General features: G+C 42.6%; 1 pseudogene; it reads right to left on the reverse strand.

Annotated features, from left to right (window-relative positions):
- Positions 1 to 2,798: 2,798 nt before the first annotated feature.
- On the reverse strand, positions 2,799 to 4,726 carry LOC116572263 (annotated as a pseudogene).
- Positions 4,727 to 15,552: the final 10,826 nt, after the last annotated feature.

Below are 15,552 nucleotides of genomic sequence, written 5' to 3' on the forward strand. Positions count from 1 at the left end.
CGGGCGCCGCGCTCTGCGGCCTCTGCGGCCGGGGCTGCGCGCCTGTCTGGGACCCGGGGGTCGGCCCGCCCCGCCGCCGCCCCGCCCCGCCCCGCCCCGCCCCGCCACCTGTCCCCGCCCGCCCGCCCGCGCGGCGCCCCCTCCGGCCGGAGCTCGGGCCGCGCCCGCCAGGTGGTGCCCGAGCGCAGGGCGCTCGTCTTCCGACCCTCGGGTGCGCGGGCGGACCCCGGCGGCTGGGAGGCGAGGGTGGCGGGGACGATCGGAGGGTTGGCCGCCCCGCCGCCCGCACCCCCTGCGGCATCGCCCGGAGCTTCCACGCCGCGGCTCTTCGTGCCGCCGGTGGCCGCAGGAGCTGGCCTGGCCTGCGCCGTCGTCCGCGCTCGCGGGCACGGGCCTGTCTGCGCCCAGACCTCCGGGGCCGGCTTCCCGGGGACGGAGGGCAGCGGCGGCCGCCTGGAGCCCGCGCTGTCGGCCCTGGTAGACCGAGCCTCCCCGGCGAGGCTGGATGCCACCCCCCACCCCGGAATTAACCAGAAGAGGCTCGACCTTCGGTGGGCATTTCGTGGACGGCTGCGCAAAGGTCACCGCGGTAGACCGTCCCGCACGCTTCCTACCAGCCTCCTTCAGAGTTTCCCGGCCCGCAGCCGGTTTTTCTCGCCTCGCCTCCAGGATCTTTCTCCGGGGTGCCAGCCGCCACCCTGTTCCCGCCCCCGCCAAGACACCTGCCTTGCCGCGTCCCTCTCCAGGTCTAGAAGCAGCCACTGCTCGGGGCGCTGCACCTGTTCTCACCTTGTCCTTGCTGGGGAGGGCATCTTCCCTCACACGGCGCTGGACGCGCGCACACACCCGCTGCTTTGAACAGATAACTTTTTGATTGAAAATACTTGTCCGGTGTCCACAGAAATACTTGTCCGGTGTTCTGTAGTTCTTGACAACTCTCGACTTGCCTTACTTCTGGCCCAGCGCATGGTGTAGCCTAGTGAATGTTCTCTGTGATCTTCCGCCGCTGTTAGGTCAGGTGGGTTTCAACGTCAATTAGGTCAAATTGCTTGAAATATCATTTTCTACTTGTTCTGAGAAAACTGGAAATTTACAATAACTGTGGGTTTATTTCTTTTTCCCTTTCGGTTCTCAACCTCCCCGCCCCCCCCCCCTTGTTTTTAAAGCTCAGACTATAGGCATAAACATCTCGAATTATCACGTCTTCTTGATGAATTGACTTTTCATCATTATTTATTATAGGTCCTCCTTGACCCATGATAAAACTTTGGGTTCTGAGGTGCCTGGGTGGCTCAGTTGGTTAAGCATCTGCCTTCCCTCAGGTCATGATCCCAGGTCCTGGAATTGAGCCCAGCCTGGGTCCTCCCTGCTCAGTGGGGAGCCTGCTTCTCCCTCTGCTCCCCACTTGTGTGCTCTTCTCTCAAATACATAAAAAAATAAATAAATAAAAATCTTAAAAAAAAAAAAACTTTCAGTTCTGAAGTCTACTTTCATGTTAGTTACATAGCCACTTCACCTTATGAATAGCATTTACATGGGACATATCATCCTTTTTTTAAACATTTAAAATAGAAACTTAAAGGAAACATCAGCCTTTTCTGCCCATGGATGCTGGCGAGTAAGCATCGAAAAGTCTCCCCTCCAATGTCAGGCCTAAGTCAGAGTCTCCCAAAGAGCCTGAAGAGCTGTGGAAACTCTTCATGAGAGCTCTGAGCTTTGAAACAACTGACGAGAGTCGGAGGAGCTATTTTGAACAACGCAGAAAGCTCACAGACTGTGTGGTAAGGAGAGACCCAAACACCAAGCAGAACAGAGGCTTTGGGCTGTTTGTCGGGTTTGCCACTGTGAAGGAGGGAAATACAGCCATGAATGCAAGGCCACATAAGGGGAATGATCTCAAGAGAAGATTCTGGAAGACCTGGTGCCCACTTAACTGTAAAAAAAGATTTTTGTGGGTGGCATAAAGAAGGCACTGAAGAGCGTCATCTGAGAGATTGTTTTGAACAGCGTGAGAACATTGAAGTGATTGAAATCATGACTGACTGAGGCAGTGGCAACGAGAGAGGCTTTGCTCTGTTAGCACTTGGGGACCATGACTCTGTAGATAAGACTGTCATTCAAAAAGACCACACTGTGAATGGCCACAACTGGGAAGTAAGGGTAGCCCCAGCTAACTAAGCTCGTGCTTCATCCGGCCTAAGAGGTGGACGTGGTTCTGGAGACTTTGGTGGTGGCCGTGGAGGTGGTTTTGGTGGAAAAGACCACTTTGGCCATGGAGGGAACTTCAGTGGGCATGGTGGCTTTGGTGGCAGTGTGGTGGTGGCAGGTATGGTGGCGCGGGAATGGCTATGATGGATTTGTTAGTGTTGGAAGCAGTTTTGGAAGTGGCGGAAGTTAGAATGAGTTTAGCAATGACAACAATCAATCTTCACATTTGGGGCCCTTGAAAGGAGGAAATTGTGGAGGCAGAATGTGCCTCTGGCATCTATGGTGGTGGAAGCTGATCCTTTGCCAAACCACGAAACCAAGGTGGCTGTGGTGGTTCCCGCAGCAGTGGTAGCTAATGGCAGTGGCAGACAGTTTTCATTCCTGCGAGGAAGCAAAACTGAGCAGGAGAGGAGAGCCAGAGAAGCGACGTGGAAACCACTTGCACCAGATCCGTGAACTCAGCCAAGCACAGTGGTAGTGGGGCCGAGTTGCTACAAAGAAGACATGTTTCAGAAAATACTCACGTGTATGGGCAAAAAGCTTGAGGACCGTATTTGTTAATTGTCTAACAGGTTATTTTAGTTTCTATCCTGTGGAAAATGTAAAGCATTCCAAAAAAGGTCTTTAGGTTTTTGTTTGTTTGTTTGTTTTTTCACCCATGCTGTTGATTGCTAAATGTAATTGTCTAATCATGACATTGAATAAACGTGTTTTTTTAAAAAAATGTGCTGTGTAAAATTAGTCTACTTGAAGTCATCTTGGTAAACTACCCCAAATAGGGTGAAGCTAGAATTCCTTCAGGGAGATGCCAGGTTCCATTTGAAATTTACTTGCAAACTGCTTGGGCACAGAAGCCATTGTCTCCACAAACTTTGGTGTTGTTGAACTGAAATTTAATGTGTTGTGACATGGAGTTCACCATTAAAAGGGTCACCTAAGGAAAGTCATGGAGTTTATTTGGTTATTTGGCTAGTATGATTGTTGGCACATGCTATACAATATATCTAAATTGAATTATGGTATCAGATAAAGTTATAGATGGGATTAAAGCTTATGTATCATTCAATGTGCATAATCAATAAGTGATTTAATAGCCTCTTGATAATAATAAAAAAAAATCACTTTTGTTGACAAGTTAAGGCCACAATGGACAGCTTCACGGAACAATGGAAATAGGACAGTCCCAAGACAAGAGAGTGCAAAATTTCAGCAGACAGGTTAGTAATCTTCACCTTCGTCCTCTCCCTGAGTACTACCCACTCCATCCTCCTCATAATCCTTCTCAAGGGCAGCCATGTCCTCATGGACCTCAGAAAAATTTCTTCTGCCATGCCCTCATCCACATACCAGTGAACAAAGGCGAGATTGCCATACATCAGATCAACCTTGTGGTCCAGGCAAGCCCAGTCCTCAGCAATGGCTGTGGTGTTGTACTGTACTCCACCAGGTACTAGAGTGGGAGGCTGGTAATTAATGGGAACTTGGAAGCCAGTAGGACGCTAGTCCACAAACTGGATGGTACACTTGGTCTTGATGGTGGCAGTGGCAACATTGACATCTTTGGGAATCTTGTCGCCATGACACAACAGGCAGCAAGTCATGTGTTTACCACAGCAGGGGGCACATTTCCCCATCTGGTTGGCTGGCTCAGAGCATGCACCTGTGGTTTCTGCTACAGTTAGCTATTCTTGGTAGGCTTTCTCAGCAGACATAACTGGGACACATGTAGCCGGAGAGAAGTAAATGTGGCAATAAAGGCACCAGGATGGTCAATTCAACAAATCTGAGAGAAGCAGTGGTGGAGGACACAATCTGACTGATCAGCTTACTTATTAGTGCAGGTTGGGCATTCAGTATTGAGGTTTCTAAGATAGATGTCGTAGATGGGCTCGATTGTGCCCATGAAGGCACAGTCAGAGCGCTCCAGGGTGGGGTGGGGAGTGAGGATGGAGTTGTGGGGCTCAACTACAGCTGTAAAAGCCCGGGGGCGGGTAAATGGAGAACTCCAGCTTGGACTTCTCTCCATAACTGACAGGTTCCATCAACAGGGAATTGGACCTAGAACCAGTACCACTACGAAAGCTGTGGGAAAACAAGCAGCCCTGAAAATCTGTGTCCTGGTTTGAATTTGGTCCAAGGTGAAGTCAATGATCTCCTTGCCAATTGTGTAGTGCCTAGGGCCATAGTTATTGGTAGCATCTTTCTTGCCTGGGATGAGCTACTCAGGGTGGAAGAGATCGTGGTAGGTTCTGGTACAAACTTCATCAATGATGGTGGGCTTCGGGTCTACAAACACTGCCCTACCAACAACTGTCTCAGTGAAAGAGTCATCTCCTCCCCCAGTGGTGTCACTTGGCATCTGGCCATCAGGTTGGACACCTGTTCCAGGCAATGGAGTTCCCAGCAGTCATTGCCCATCTGCACACCAGCCAGGCCACCACAGATAGAGATGCCTGATACTTGTAGGGCTCTGTAGGGCGGGAGAAGGCAAGGGGAGGGTGACAAGGACCTCTCACTGACAGACTACCAGGGATTCCAGAGGAGAAACGGTGAGACGCAGGCCAGCCTGGAGGGCCCCAATATATCACCCTCCCTCCCTACCATGCTCTCAGCCAAGTGGCCAGAGGGTGGACACTGGACCTCACGCAAGCCTCTGCAGCCCTACCTCTGAGACCCTGGGACTCTGGCCCCACATGGTTGTCTTGGCCTGAAGGTGTAAGATGCTGCTTGGGGAGTTCAAAGGTTCAAAGCAAACTCCTCTGAAGGAGCCAGAACTAGGAAGGGGAGGGGATATCCTGGGGCCACAGAAGGGCCAGTGGGATGAGGACGAGGATGGAGATGGCTATTGGAAGGTTCAGAAAGGTGAAGCATCTGCCCTGTCCTCAGTGGGTTTCAGGGGTGTGTCAGGTAGGCAAAGCCCAGGTGAGTAGAGGCACCAGGTAAAGAAAGTCATGGGCCGAGTCTCGAAAGTGCAGACCCTCTAGCTCCATCATGTCCCTGGGCCCTGGACCCTCTATTTCAATTTATATCTATGTAAAGTGACAGCATATAATTGGGTCTTGCTTTTTCATGTTATCCATTTTGACAGGCTCTATCTTTTGAGTTTTCAGATCATTCACATTTAATGTGACTATATAGATGGTGAAATTCGAGTCTACTATCTTGCTATTTGTTTTCTGTTTGTTCCGTCTTTGTTCCAATGTCCTCATCTTCTTTTGGGCTCTTAGGATTCCATTTTGTCTCCACTGTTAGCTTACTTTATATACCTGCTTATTTTTTTTTAGCTCTGGATTTACAACATGCATCTGTAACTTGTCACAGTCCACCTTCAGATACAATTCTGTCCCCTGACGTATAGTGTAAGGACTGTAGAGCAGCACACTTCCATTTCCCCTTCCCAGCTTTGTGCTACTGTAGTCAGACCCCTTGTTTTGCATTGTAACTCCCGACTGTGCAGCCTGCCCAGCTACTTCGGGGCTTTTGGAAAATGCTCTGACAGTGTTGCCTTTAAAAACTTAGAAGTTCAGGGGCTCCTGGGTGGCTCAGCGGGTTAAGCCTCTGCCTTTGGCTCGGGTCATGATCTCAGGGTCCTGGGATCCAGCCCCCATCAGGCTCTCTGCTCAGTGGGGAGCCTGCTTCCTGCACACACCCCCACCTGACTCTCTGCCTACTTGTGATCTGTCTCTCTAAAAAAAAATTTAAAAAAATAAAAAAAATTAGAAGTGCAAATATCCTCTAAAAAAGCAATTCCATGTCTAGGACTCTAATATATCAAGACATAAAGAGAGATATACAAGGATGCCTATTTACCTTAGCATTTTTGTAAAACCAAAAAAAAAAAAAAAAGAGGAAAATGTGAGTGTTCTTGGAGAAATGGTAGAAAAAATTCTAGTGCCTTGTAGTTTAGAGTATAAGGCAGCTGGTTTCGGAAAGATGTCTATCATATACTAAGTAAAAGAAGCAAGTTACAGAGTAATATCCCATGTTTGTAAACAATTATAAAAATGATTTTATCCATAGATGTAAAGGAAGTTTCTAGAAAGACAATAATAATAGCAAACACCAATAGCATACTTAAGCATGCAAGTTTATTTAATCCTTGCCACAGCCTTGTAAGGAATATCATTATTATTAGTCCCATTTTACAGATGAGGAAACTGAGGCACAGAGTGGTTAACAACTTGCTTTAGGGTTACTTGCCAATGTGGCAGAACTGGGATTCAAACCCTGGTTATCTGGCTCTCGAGTGTTATTCTGACTTATGAGGCACCAATTTTTAGTATCAGGTATGCTGATGAAGAGAAAGGAGAAAATAACAACTTTATTTAGTTATCTGGACTACTGTTGTCTGGAATATGGAGAAAGGCTTTCTAGAAAAAGATAATGGTGTGAAAGCCAGAGGAGATTAGGATTTTGCTACAAGGAACTGACTCGTGGAGAGGGTACTTTCACTGTGGCACTTCATGAGAAATACCAAGGCTTATTCCTGGCACATTTCCAACATTACCCCCTTCTTTTCTCAAAAAAGATGAAAGGACTTAAACTTCTGCTTGGAAAGCCCCAGAGGTGAGTGTGCTGGTTTTGGAAGCACTTTGAACAATAGAATGCCCATGTTAACACATTAAACCTACTAGCAAAAAAAAAAAAAAAAAAAAGAGCTTAATTTTAACAAAACAAAATTACTCTTTGGAGACTCTATTTCTATATTCACAGAACTATCACTCACATAATTCAAATATTTTATAAATATTAATGTAGAATACCATTTGTTAACAAAATCCACTAAAACGGACGTGAGGATGTCCTCTTTCCTATAAAAAGAACATTATTATTAGGAACATGAAAGTTATTTCAAATAGTTTTTTTCTCTTAAGTGAAGGACGTACATATTACAGTCAGGTTGTTCATCGTTCACAGAAACTAGTTTAAATGTTACTTATGATTTAAGAAACCCCACATTTACCAGCACATGTACAATTAAATTTTGGTTATATGTAATAAATAAAAATACATTTTAGGCAAAAGATATTTTACTATATAGTAAAGTTAAATGTTTCTGATTTTAAAAAGTAATCAGCTGACAATGAATTGTACTTACTTGTACTAAGGAAAAACAAAGTACATTACGCAAATACAGGAATCATAGGTTTATATGAAAACTCTTCTTTATGGATAGTGTGCATCTCACCCTGGAAATCCCCACCACTTCCCACTTCTGCAAGAACTCTTCAGTTTTCAGAATCACAAAGGTAACGTAAAAATGTAGCTATCATTTTTGTTTCTAGTGGATAGCTTTTAAGTCTTATATTACAGCTTAATGTAATATTTTAATCTTAATGTAACATTTTAATCTTCATTTAAGCAGCAGCAAAAAGACATGATCTTCCTAATGAAATCCTTATTTTTTGACATGGTAACATCAAATAGTTACTGTTACTGTGGTAAGGAGCTAAGGAGAATACATTTAAAAAGTGAAGTTATTGGGGCCCCTGGGTAGCTCAGTGGGTTAAGCCGCTGCCTTCGGCTCAGGTCATGATCTCAGGGTCCTGGGATCGAGTCTCACATCGGGCTCTCTGCTCAGCAGAGAGCCTGCTTCCCTCTCTCTCTCTGCCTGCCTGTCTACTTGTGATCTCTCTCTGTCAAATAAATAAATAAAATCTTAAAAAATACTTATATAAAAAAGCGAAGTTATTAAATAAGTGTAGGGCTTTACAAGTCTTTCTTGCAGTGAAAACTTACTAATAAACACAAACGTTTTCCTTACCTACCCTGTTATGCTCTGTTCTTCTTCTCATCTTGCCCATAAAACACTTTTTAAACAAAAGTAAGGCATTGATAAATGAGTGTTGATTCAGAGATAAATTAAGGCACAATACTATCCGTAACGATACCCGAACAGAACACGAGAATTTATGAGAAATTTTGATCTGAATACATGGAAACCTATCTTGCTTGCTTTGGTAGACAAGAATTTTTTTTTTTTTTTTTTAGTTCTATGGATTTGGTATTCAAAATAAACGCATTTCTGAACTGAACTGTAAAACTAGTAGTTATCACTACTGTTTGGATATTTTGCTATAGATAAAATGGTTTCAAGTGAAACAGATACTTCCCTTCTTCTTAACCCTACTTTAGTGATTCGAGGGACAAAGCAGCTGTATGTCCCTTACATATGAACACAAAGACAGGTATTCTCCTATATGCCGTTGGCCACTTCTGCTTTCAGACTGGTCAGGTTCAGACTGGCCATAATAGACCACTCATGCTTCAGTCTAGATGGAGACAGAATGGTTTCTTTTCAGCAATACTTTTATTGAAGTAGATCATACATCAAATGTACAGCATGGCCAATTTTCATGAAATGAAGATGTACGCGGAGCCAGCACCCAAATCATGAAGTAGAACAGAACCACCAAAGCCCCTTTAATCATTACCCCCTCATCTTTCTTGATAGATTTAATTAGAATACCAGTGATTCATTTTGTCTGCTTTAGGGCTTTATATAAATGGAGTCTGCAACATAGTATTATCTTGTGCATAATTTTTTTAAAAAGATCTTATTTATTTATTTGACAGAGAGACAGATCACAAGTAGGCAGAGAGGCAGGCAGAGAGAGAGAGGAGGAAGCAGGCTCCCTGCTGAGCAAAAAGCCCGATATGGGGCTTGATCCCAGGACGCTGGGATCATGACCTAAGTCAAAGGCAGAGGCTTTAACCCACTGAGCCACCAGGTACCCCTTGTGCATAGTTTTTGCTCGTGTTTGTGGGAGTCATCGAGCTCATGACGGCATGGTTTCCGTTGTATGAAACCATGTATGGTTCGTCAGAGAGCCTGCTTCCCTCTCTCTCTCTGCCTGCCTGTCTACTTGTGATCTCTCTCTGTCAAATAAATAAATAAAATATACCCCTTTTCAGTTGTCATTTTACTGGTGAAGGGTATTTGGGTTATTTCTCATGTTGGTGGAATTAGGTTGCTGATATTTAGTTTAAGAGTTTTCATATCGAAGAGATTGGCCCGTCATTATCCTTTTTGAATTGGGTCAATTTATGGTGTCGGGATGTTGCTGGGCAAGACTGTGAAATACATGGAAAAACTCTGAAAGGATGTGTAAGAATGCCTTTATTTTCTTCTTAACTATTTGGTAGAACTCACTGAAGAAGCCACATGGGCACTGGGGTTTCTTCGTGGCATAGCTTGAAGTCACAAGGTTAGTTTCTTTAATAGATCTAGAGCTACTGAGATTTGTTTCTTCTTGTGTTGGGTTTTTAAAGCTTTTGTTTTTTTAAATGTAGCTTGAACCCACAACCTTAAGATCAAGAGTCACATGTTCTACTGACTGAGCCGGCCAGGTGCCCCTTTGTGTTGGAAACAGGAATATGTCCTTCCATCTTAACTTTTTAATTTTATTGGTATGTAGGGTCACTTTCCTTTTGCTTGAATTATTTCTTATGGTTTTTCATTCGGTGTGGGTCTGCTGATAAAAAATTGTGTTTTTTGCGGTGTGTGTGTGTGTGCAAGTGTTGTCTAAAAATATCTTAGTTTGGGACGCCTGTATGGCTCAGTGGGTTAAGCCGCTGGCTTCGGCTCAGGTCATGATCCCAGAGTCCTGGGATCCAGTCCCGCATGGGCTCCTTGCTCGGCAGGGAGCCTGCTTCTCTCTCCGCCTCTGCCTGCCTCTCTGCCTGCTTGTGTGCTCTCTCTCGCTCTCCTTCTCTCTGACAAATAAATAAATAAAATATTTAAAAAAATAAATAAAAATATCTTAGTTCAACCTTCATTGTAAAAGATATTTTTGCAGAATATAGAATTCTAGGGTAGGAGTTATTTTCTTTCAGCATTTTATTTATTTATTTATTTTTATTTTAAGTAGGCTTCACACCCAATGTGATCACGACCCAGAGATCAAGAGTCGCATGTGCCACCCACTGGGCCAACCAGGTGCCCCTTCTTTCAGCTTTTTAAAGACATCGTTCTTTTGTTTCTATTGGTAAGCAAACTATCAGTCTTATAATTGCTGCTTTTCAGATTTTCTCTTTGTATTTGGTTTTCAGCAGGTTTACTGTGACATATGTAGACTTAGTTTTCTTGGAATCTATCCTGGTTTGTGGTTCGTTGACCTTCGTGATGGCTCGTCAGTTTGAGAGGATTCTTGGCCATTTTGCTTTTCAAATAATATTTCTACCCATTCTTTCTTTTCTCCTTCATATGACTTTTACCCTCTTTCCTGTATTTTGCATTTAAGAAAAAAAATCTGTGCTGCTTCCCATTTCCGGTTCTGCACACAGGGAGTTGCCACTCTGTCCTAACCACAAGTGAAAGGCCAGACACACTGAAAAATCCACACATCTTCTCAAAATCCATAAGTGAAGTGAGGTCACAGGGCATACTGCTGCCCCCCAAGTTAGAAACTGACAGGCAAATACAGAGAATCCCAAGTTACCAGCTCAGAAACTCATGAGCAGAAATCGCCCTGGGAACCAGTGCTGGGCAGGAAAACCCCAACGGCAATTGATGAATTGCTAGAGCCTCAGAGGGGGCAGGTCTGAGCGAAGAACTCTAGGAGGACCCAATTGTAGAGGGCTCCCCCTACTTTTGTAAGTTTTACCTTCAGGAGCTCAACCAGGTTCTCACAGTAAATATCCTAGAAATCTCCTGTGCTTCTGGCAGAGGGAGAGGAAAAGGTACCACTCTGAACTGGTTTTTCTGAACAAGGCCTGCCTTCAGGGGAAACTAGTTAACCAGAGCCTAACCTGATGGGTCTTATCAGAGCCAAACTAACCTGGTGAAGGGGGTTATCAAATTCCAACCTACTCTCACCCACCTGCCTCACTAAGGGGGGGAAGAAAAACTGAGAAATGCTTGTTAAGTTCACAGTCCAGGGGCACAAGCTCGCAAAAGGCTGAGGCCTTAATCGTAGAGGCATGGAATACTGGCTGCCTCCCGCACACCTTACTGCCACATTATTAAAGTTCTATTTACAGTAGTTCCATTTACCCAGCACAGAGTATCTGGCTATCAGGGAAAAATTGCAAGGCATACCAAATGGCAAAACATACAATTTGAAGAGACAGAACAAGCAGCAGAACCAGGCATGGCAGGGAAATGGGCATTACAGACGGGGAGCTGAAAATCAACTATGACGGATGTGCTAAGGACTCTAATGGATAAAGCACATAGCATGCAAGGACAGACGAGGGCTGTAAGCAGAGAGATGAAAATCCCAAGAAAGAACCAAAAAGGAACACTGGAGATGAAATACACTGCACAGAAAGGGAGAATGCCTTTAATGGGCTTATTAATAGATTGGATATGTCTGAGCAAAGAATCTCTGAACTTGACGATATCTCAACAGAAACTTCCAGAAATGAAAAGCAAACCGAAAACACTGGGCAGGGTGGAGGGCCCATAGCCCAGAACACAATATCCAAAACTCCGGGACAACTAAAAACTTATGCATAATGGACATACCAGAAGGAGAAGAAAGGGAGAAAGAAAACGGAAGAAATCTTTGAAACAATAATGACTGAGGATTCCCCCAAATTAATATCAGACACCAAACCACAGGTCTAAGAATCTCAGAGAATGCCAATCAGCATAAATGCTAGAAAAAATACACATAAGCATATTATTTTCAAACTACAGAAAGTCAAAGATAAAGTCCTGAAAGACAGAGGGGGAAAAATGTCTTACCTACAGAGATAAGAACTACTTCCAACTTCTCCTCAGAAACCATGCAAGTAAGAGAAGAGTGCAGAGACGAAAAGTGTTGAAAGAAATAACTAACTTAGAACTCTGTAACCTGTGAAATTACCCTTCAAAAGTGAAGGAGAAATAAAGACTTTCTCAGGTAAACAAAAATTGAATGTATTTGTTGCTACCAGGCTTGCCTTACAAGAAATGTTAACAGAGAGATGGCAAATAGTATTGGTCAGAAACTCAGATTTATATGAAGAAAGGAAAACCATTAAAGAAAGAATAAGTGAAGGTAAAATAAAAACGTTTTCTTTCCTTACTCTAAAAGATAACAGTTTTTTCTTTTCTTTTTTTTTTTTTTTAAAGATTTTATTTATTTATTTGATAGGCAGAGAGGCAGGCAGAGAGAGAGGAAGGGAAGCAGGCTCCCCGGGGCTCTATCTCAGGACCCTGGGATCATGACCTGAGCCAAAGGCAGAAGCTTTAACCCACTAAGCCACCCAGGTGCCCCAATAACAGTTTTTTCAAAATATATGATTTATTTATGATTTATGTATGCTTATGTATGCTTTGTTTGATTTATGTATGCTTACGTATATATTATATACATGCTAATATATGCATATATGTAAGTGAAATGAATGACAGTATAATACAAGGAATGAAAGGAATTAGGATTTTTTTGTTATTATAAGTTATTTGCACTACCTTTGAAGCATTCTAGTGTTCTGTGAGATTGGACTTGGATTAGCTTTAAATATATATTGGAAACTCTGATTTAAAAAAAAGGAAAATTGATATGCTAAGAAAGGAAAGAAAATGGAATCGTTTAAAATTATAATTTAAAACCACAAAAAGAAGAAAACAAGACAAAAATATGGACAAAGAGCAAAATGAACAAATAGAAAACAGTAATAAATATGGTAAATATTAATCCAACTATATCAATGCTTTGAACCTCAATGATCTAAATGCACCAGTCAAAAGAGAGTCTCAGAGTAGATCAAAAAACAAGACCAAACTATTTGTTATCTACCAGAAACCTACTTTAAAAACACATAAAGATTAAAAGTAAATAGATGGAGAAAGATATACCACGCTAACACCAATTAAAAAAAGCAAGAGTAGCTGTATTAATTTCAGACAGAGCAGACTTCAGACAAAAGAGTTATCAGGGATAAAGAGGGGCATTATGTAATAATAAAGGGGTAAATTCTTTAAGAAGACCTAACAATCCTAAGATGGTATGTGCCTAACAACTGAGTGTCAAAACATGTGAGGCAAAAACTGATAGAACTGCAAGGAGAAATAGATGAATCCGAAATAAGTCAATTAGAGAAAGACCACTATCATATGATCTCCCTGATATGAGGAAGTCGAGAAGCAACGTGGGAGTTTGGGGGGTAGGAAAAAAATAAATGAAACAAGATGGGATCAGGAGGGAGACAAACCCTAAGAGACTCTTAATCTCACAAAACAAACTGAGGGTTGCCGGGGGGAGGAAGGTAAAGAGATGGTGGTGGGGTTATGGACACTGGGGAGAGTATGTGCTATGGTGAGTGCTGTGAAGTGTGTAAACCTGGTGATTCACAGACCTGTACCCCTGGGGCTAATAATACATTATGTGTTAAAAAAAAAAAAGATATAGATGAATCTATTATTACAGTTATATTACAGTTGGAGACCTCAACTGTCTCAAAAATGGACATAAAATCAGAATGGACATAGTTGAACTCAATAATATCATCTATCAACTGGATATAATTGACATCTGTAAACTACTTCATCCAGGGACAGCAGAAAACACATTCTTCACAAGCTCACATGGAACATTCACCAAGACAGACCATATTCTGGGCCATAAAACACATTTTAACAAATTCAAAAGAATGGAAATCAGAAAATGTCAGCTCTCAGATCACAATGGAATTAAACTAGAAATCAGTAACAGAAAGATAAATGGAATATCCCAAAATATGTGAAGACTAAGAAAAATTCTACATAATGCATGGGGTCAAAGAAGAAATCTCAAGAGAAAGTACAAAATATTTTAAACTAAATGAAAATGAAAACACAGCTTATTAAAATTTGTGGTAGCAGCAAAACAGTACTTAGTGGGAAACTTAAAGCATTGAATACACAGATCAGAAAAGGAAGATCTAAAATCAGTCACCTAAGCTTCTACCTTAAGAAACTACAGAAAGAGGGACTGGGATGCCCGGGTGGCTCAGTTGGTTAAGCAGCTGCCTTGGGCTCAGGTCATGGTCCCAGCGTACTGGGATCGAGTCCCGCATCGGGCTCCTTGCTCAGTGGGGAGCCTGCTTCTCCCTCTGCCTCTGCCTGCCATTCTGTCTGCCTGTGTTCGCTCCCCCCCCCCTCTGATAAATAAATAAAATTAAAAAAAAAAGAAACTACTAAAAGAGGGCACCTGGGTGGCTCAGTGGGTTAAGCCTCTGCCTTCAGTTCAGGTCATGATCTCAGGGTTCTGGGATCATGACCTGAACCAAAGGCAGAGGCTTAACCCGCATCAGGCTCTCTGCTCAGTGGGGAGCCTGCTTCCTCACCCCCCACGCCTGCCTCTGTGGCTACTTGTGATCTCTCTCCCTCTGTCAAATAAATAAATAAAATATTTAAAAAAAACTACAAAAAGAACAAATTAAATCCAAAGTAAAAGGAAGAAAGAAACAATAAGAGTTAGAACCACAAACAAACCAAAAACAATGAAATTGAAAACAGGAAATCAACAGAAAAAATAAACATAATCAAAAGCTGGTTCTTTGAAAAGATCAATAAAACCAGGAGGCCACTAGCCAGGCTAACTAAGAAAAACAGAGAGAGAGAAGACACAAATTACTACTATCAGAAATGAAAGAGGATGTGGACATCACTACAGAGCCCATGGACATTAAAAGGATAATAATAAAGGAATACCGTGAACAACTCTATGCACACACATTTGACAATTTAGATGAAATGGACCAATTCCAGGGTGCCTGGCTGGCTCAGTTGGTAGAGCATGTGACTCTTGATCTTGGGGTGGTGAGTTCAAGCCCCATGTTGGGTGTAGAGATTACTTAAATAAAAAAGAAGAGACTAATCAATTCCTTGATACAATCTGCCAAAACTCAGAATCAGAATAGGCCTATATTTATTAAAGAAATTGAATCAAAATATTAAGAACTTTTCAAAATAGAAAGCAGTAGGTCCAGATGTGTTCACTGATAAATTCTTATCAAAATTTAAGGAAGATATTATACCAATTTTCTGCGGTCTTTCAGAAGATAGAAACTGAGAGAATACTTAACTCATTCTTTGAGACCAGCATTACCCTAATACTAAAACTAGACATACACATTACAAGAAAACTACAGACCAGTATGTCTCATGAACAGACCCCACACAGTCAAAAATCTGCATATAACTTTTGACTTCCCGTAAACGTAACTACTAACAGCCCACTATTGAGCCCACTAAAGCCTTACCAATAACATAAACAGTTGACTGACAAACATTTTGTATGTTGCATGTATAATATTCCATATTCTTACAATATAGTAAGCTAGAGAAAAAAACAATGTTATTAAGAAAATCATAAGGAAGAAAAAATACATTTACAGCTCTAGACTGTAAAAGAATTCCATGTATAAGTG

The sequence above is a fragment of the Mustela erminea genome, chromosome 13 (assembly GCF_009829155.1).
Source record: "Mustela erminea isolate mMusErm1 chromosome 13, mMusErm1.Pri, whole genome shotgun sequence".
In the NCBI taxonomy this organism is placed as follows: domain Eukaryota; kingdom Metazoa; phylum Chordata; class Mammalia; order Carnivora; family Mustelidae; genus Mustela; species Mustela erminea.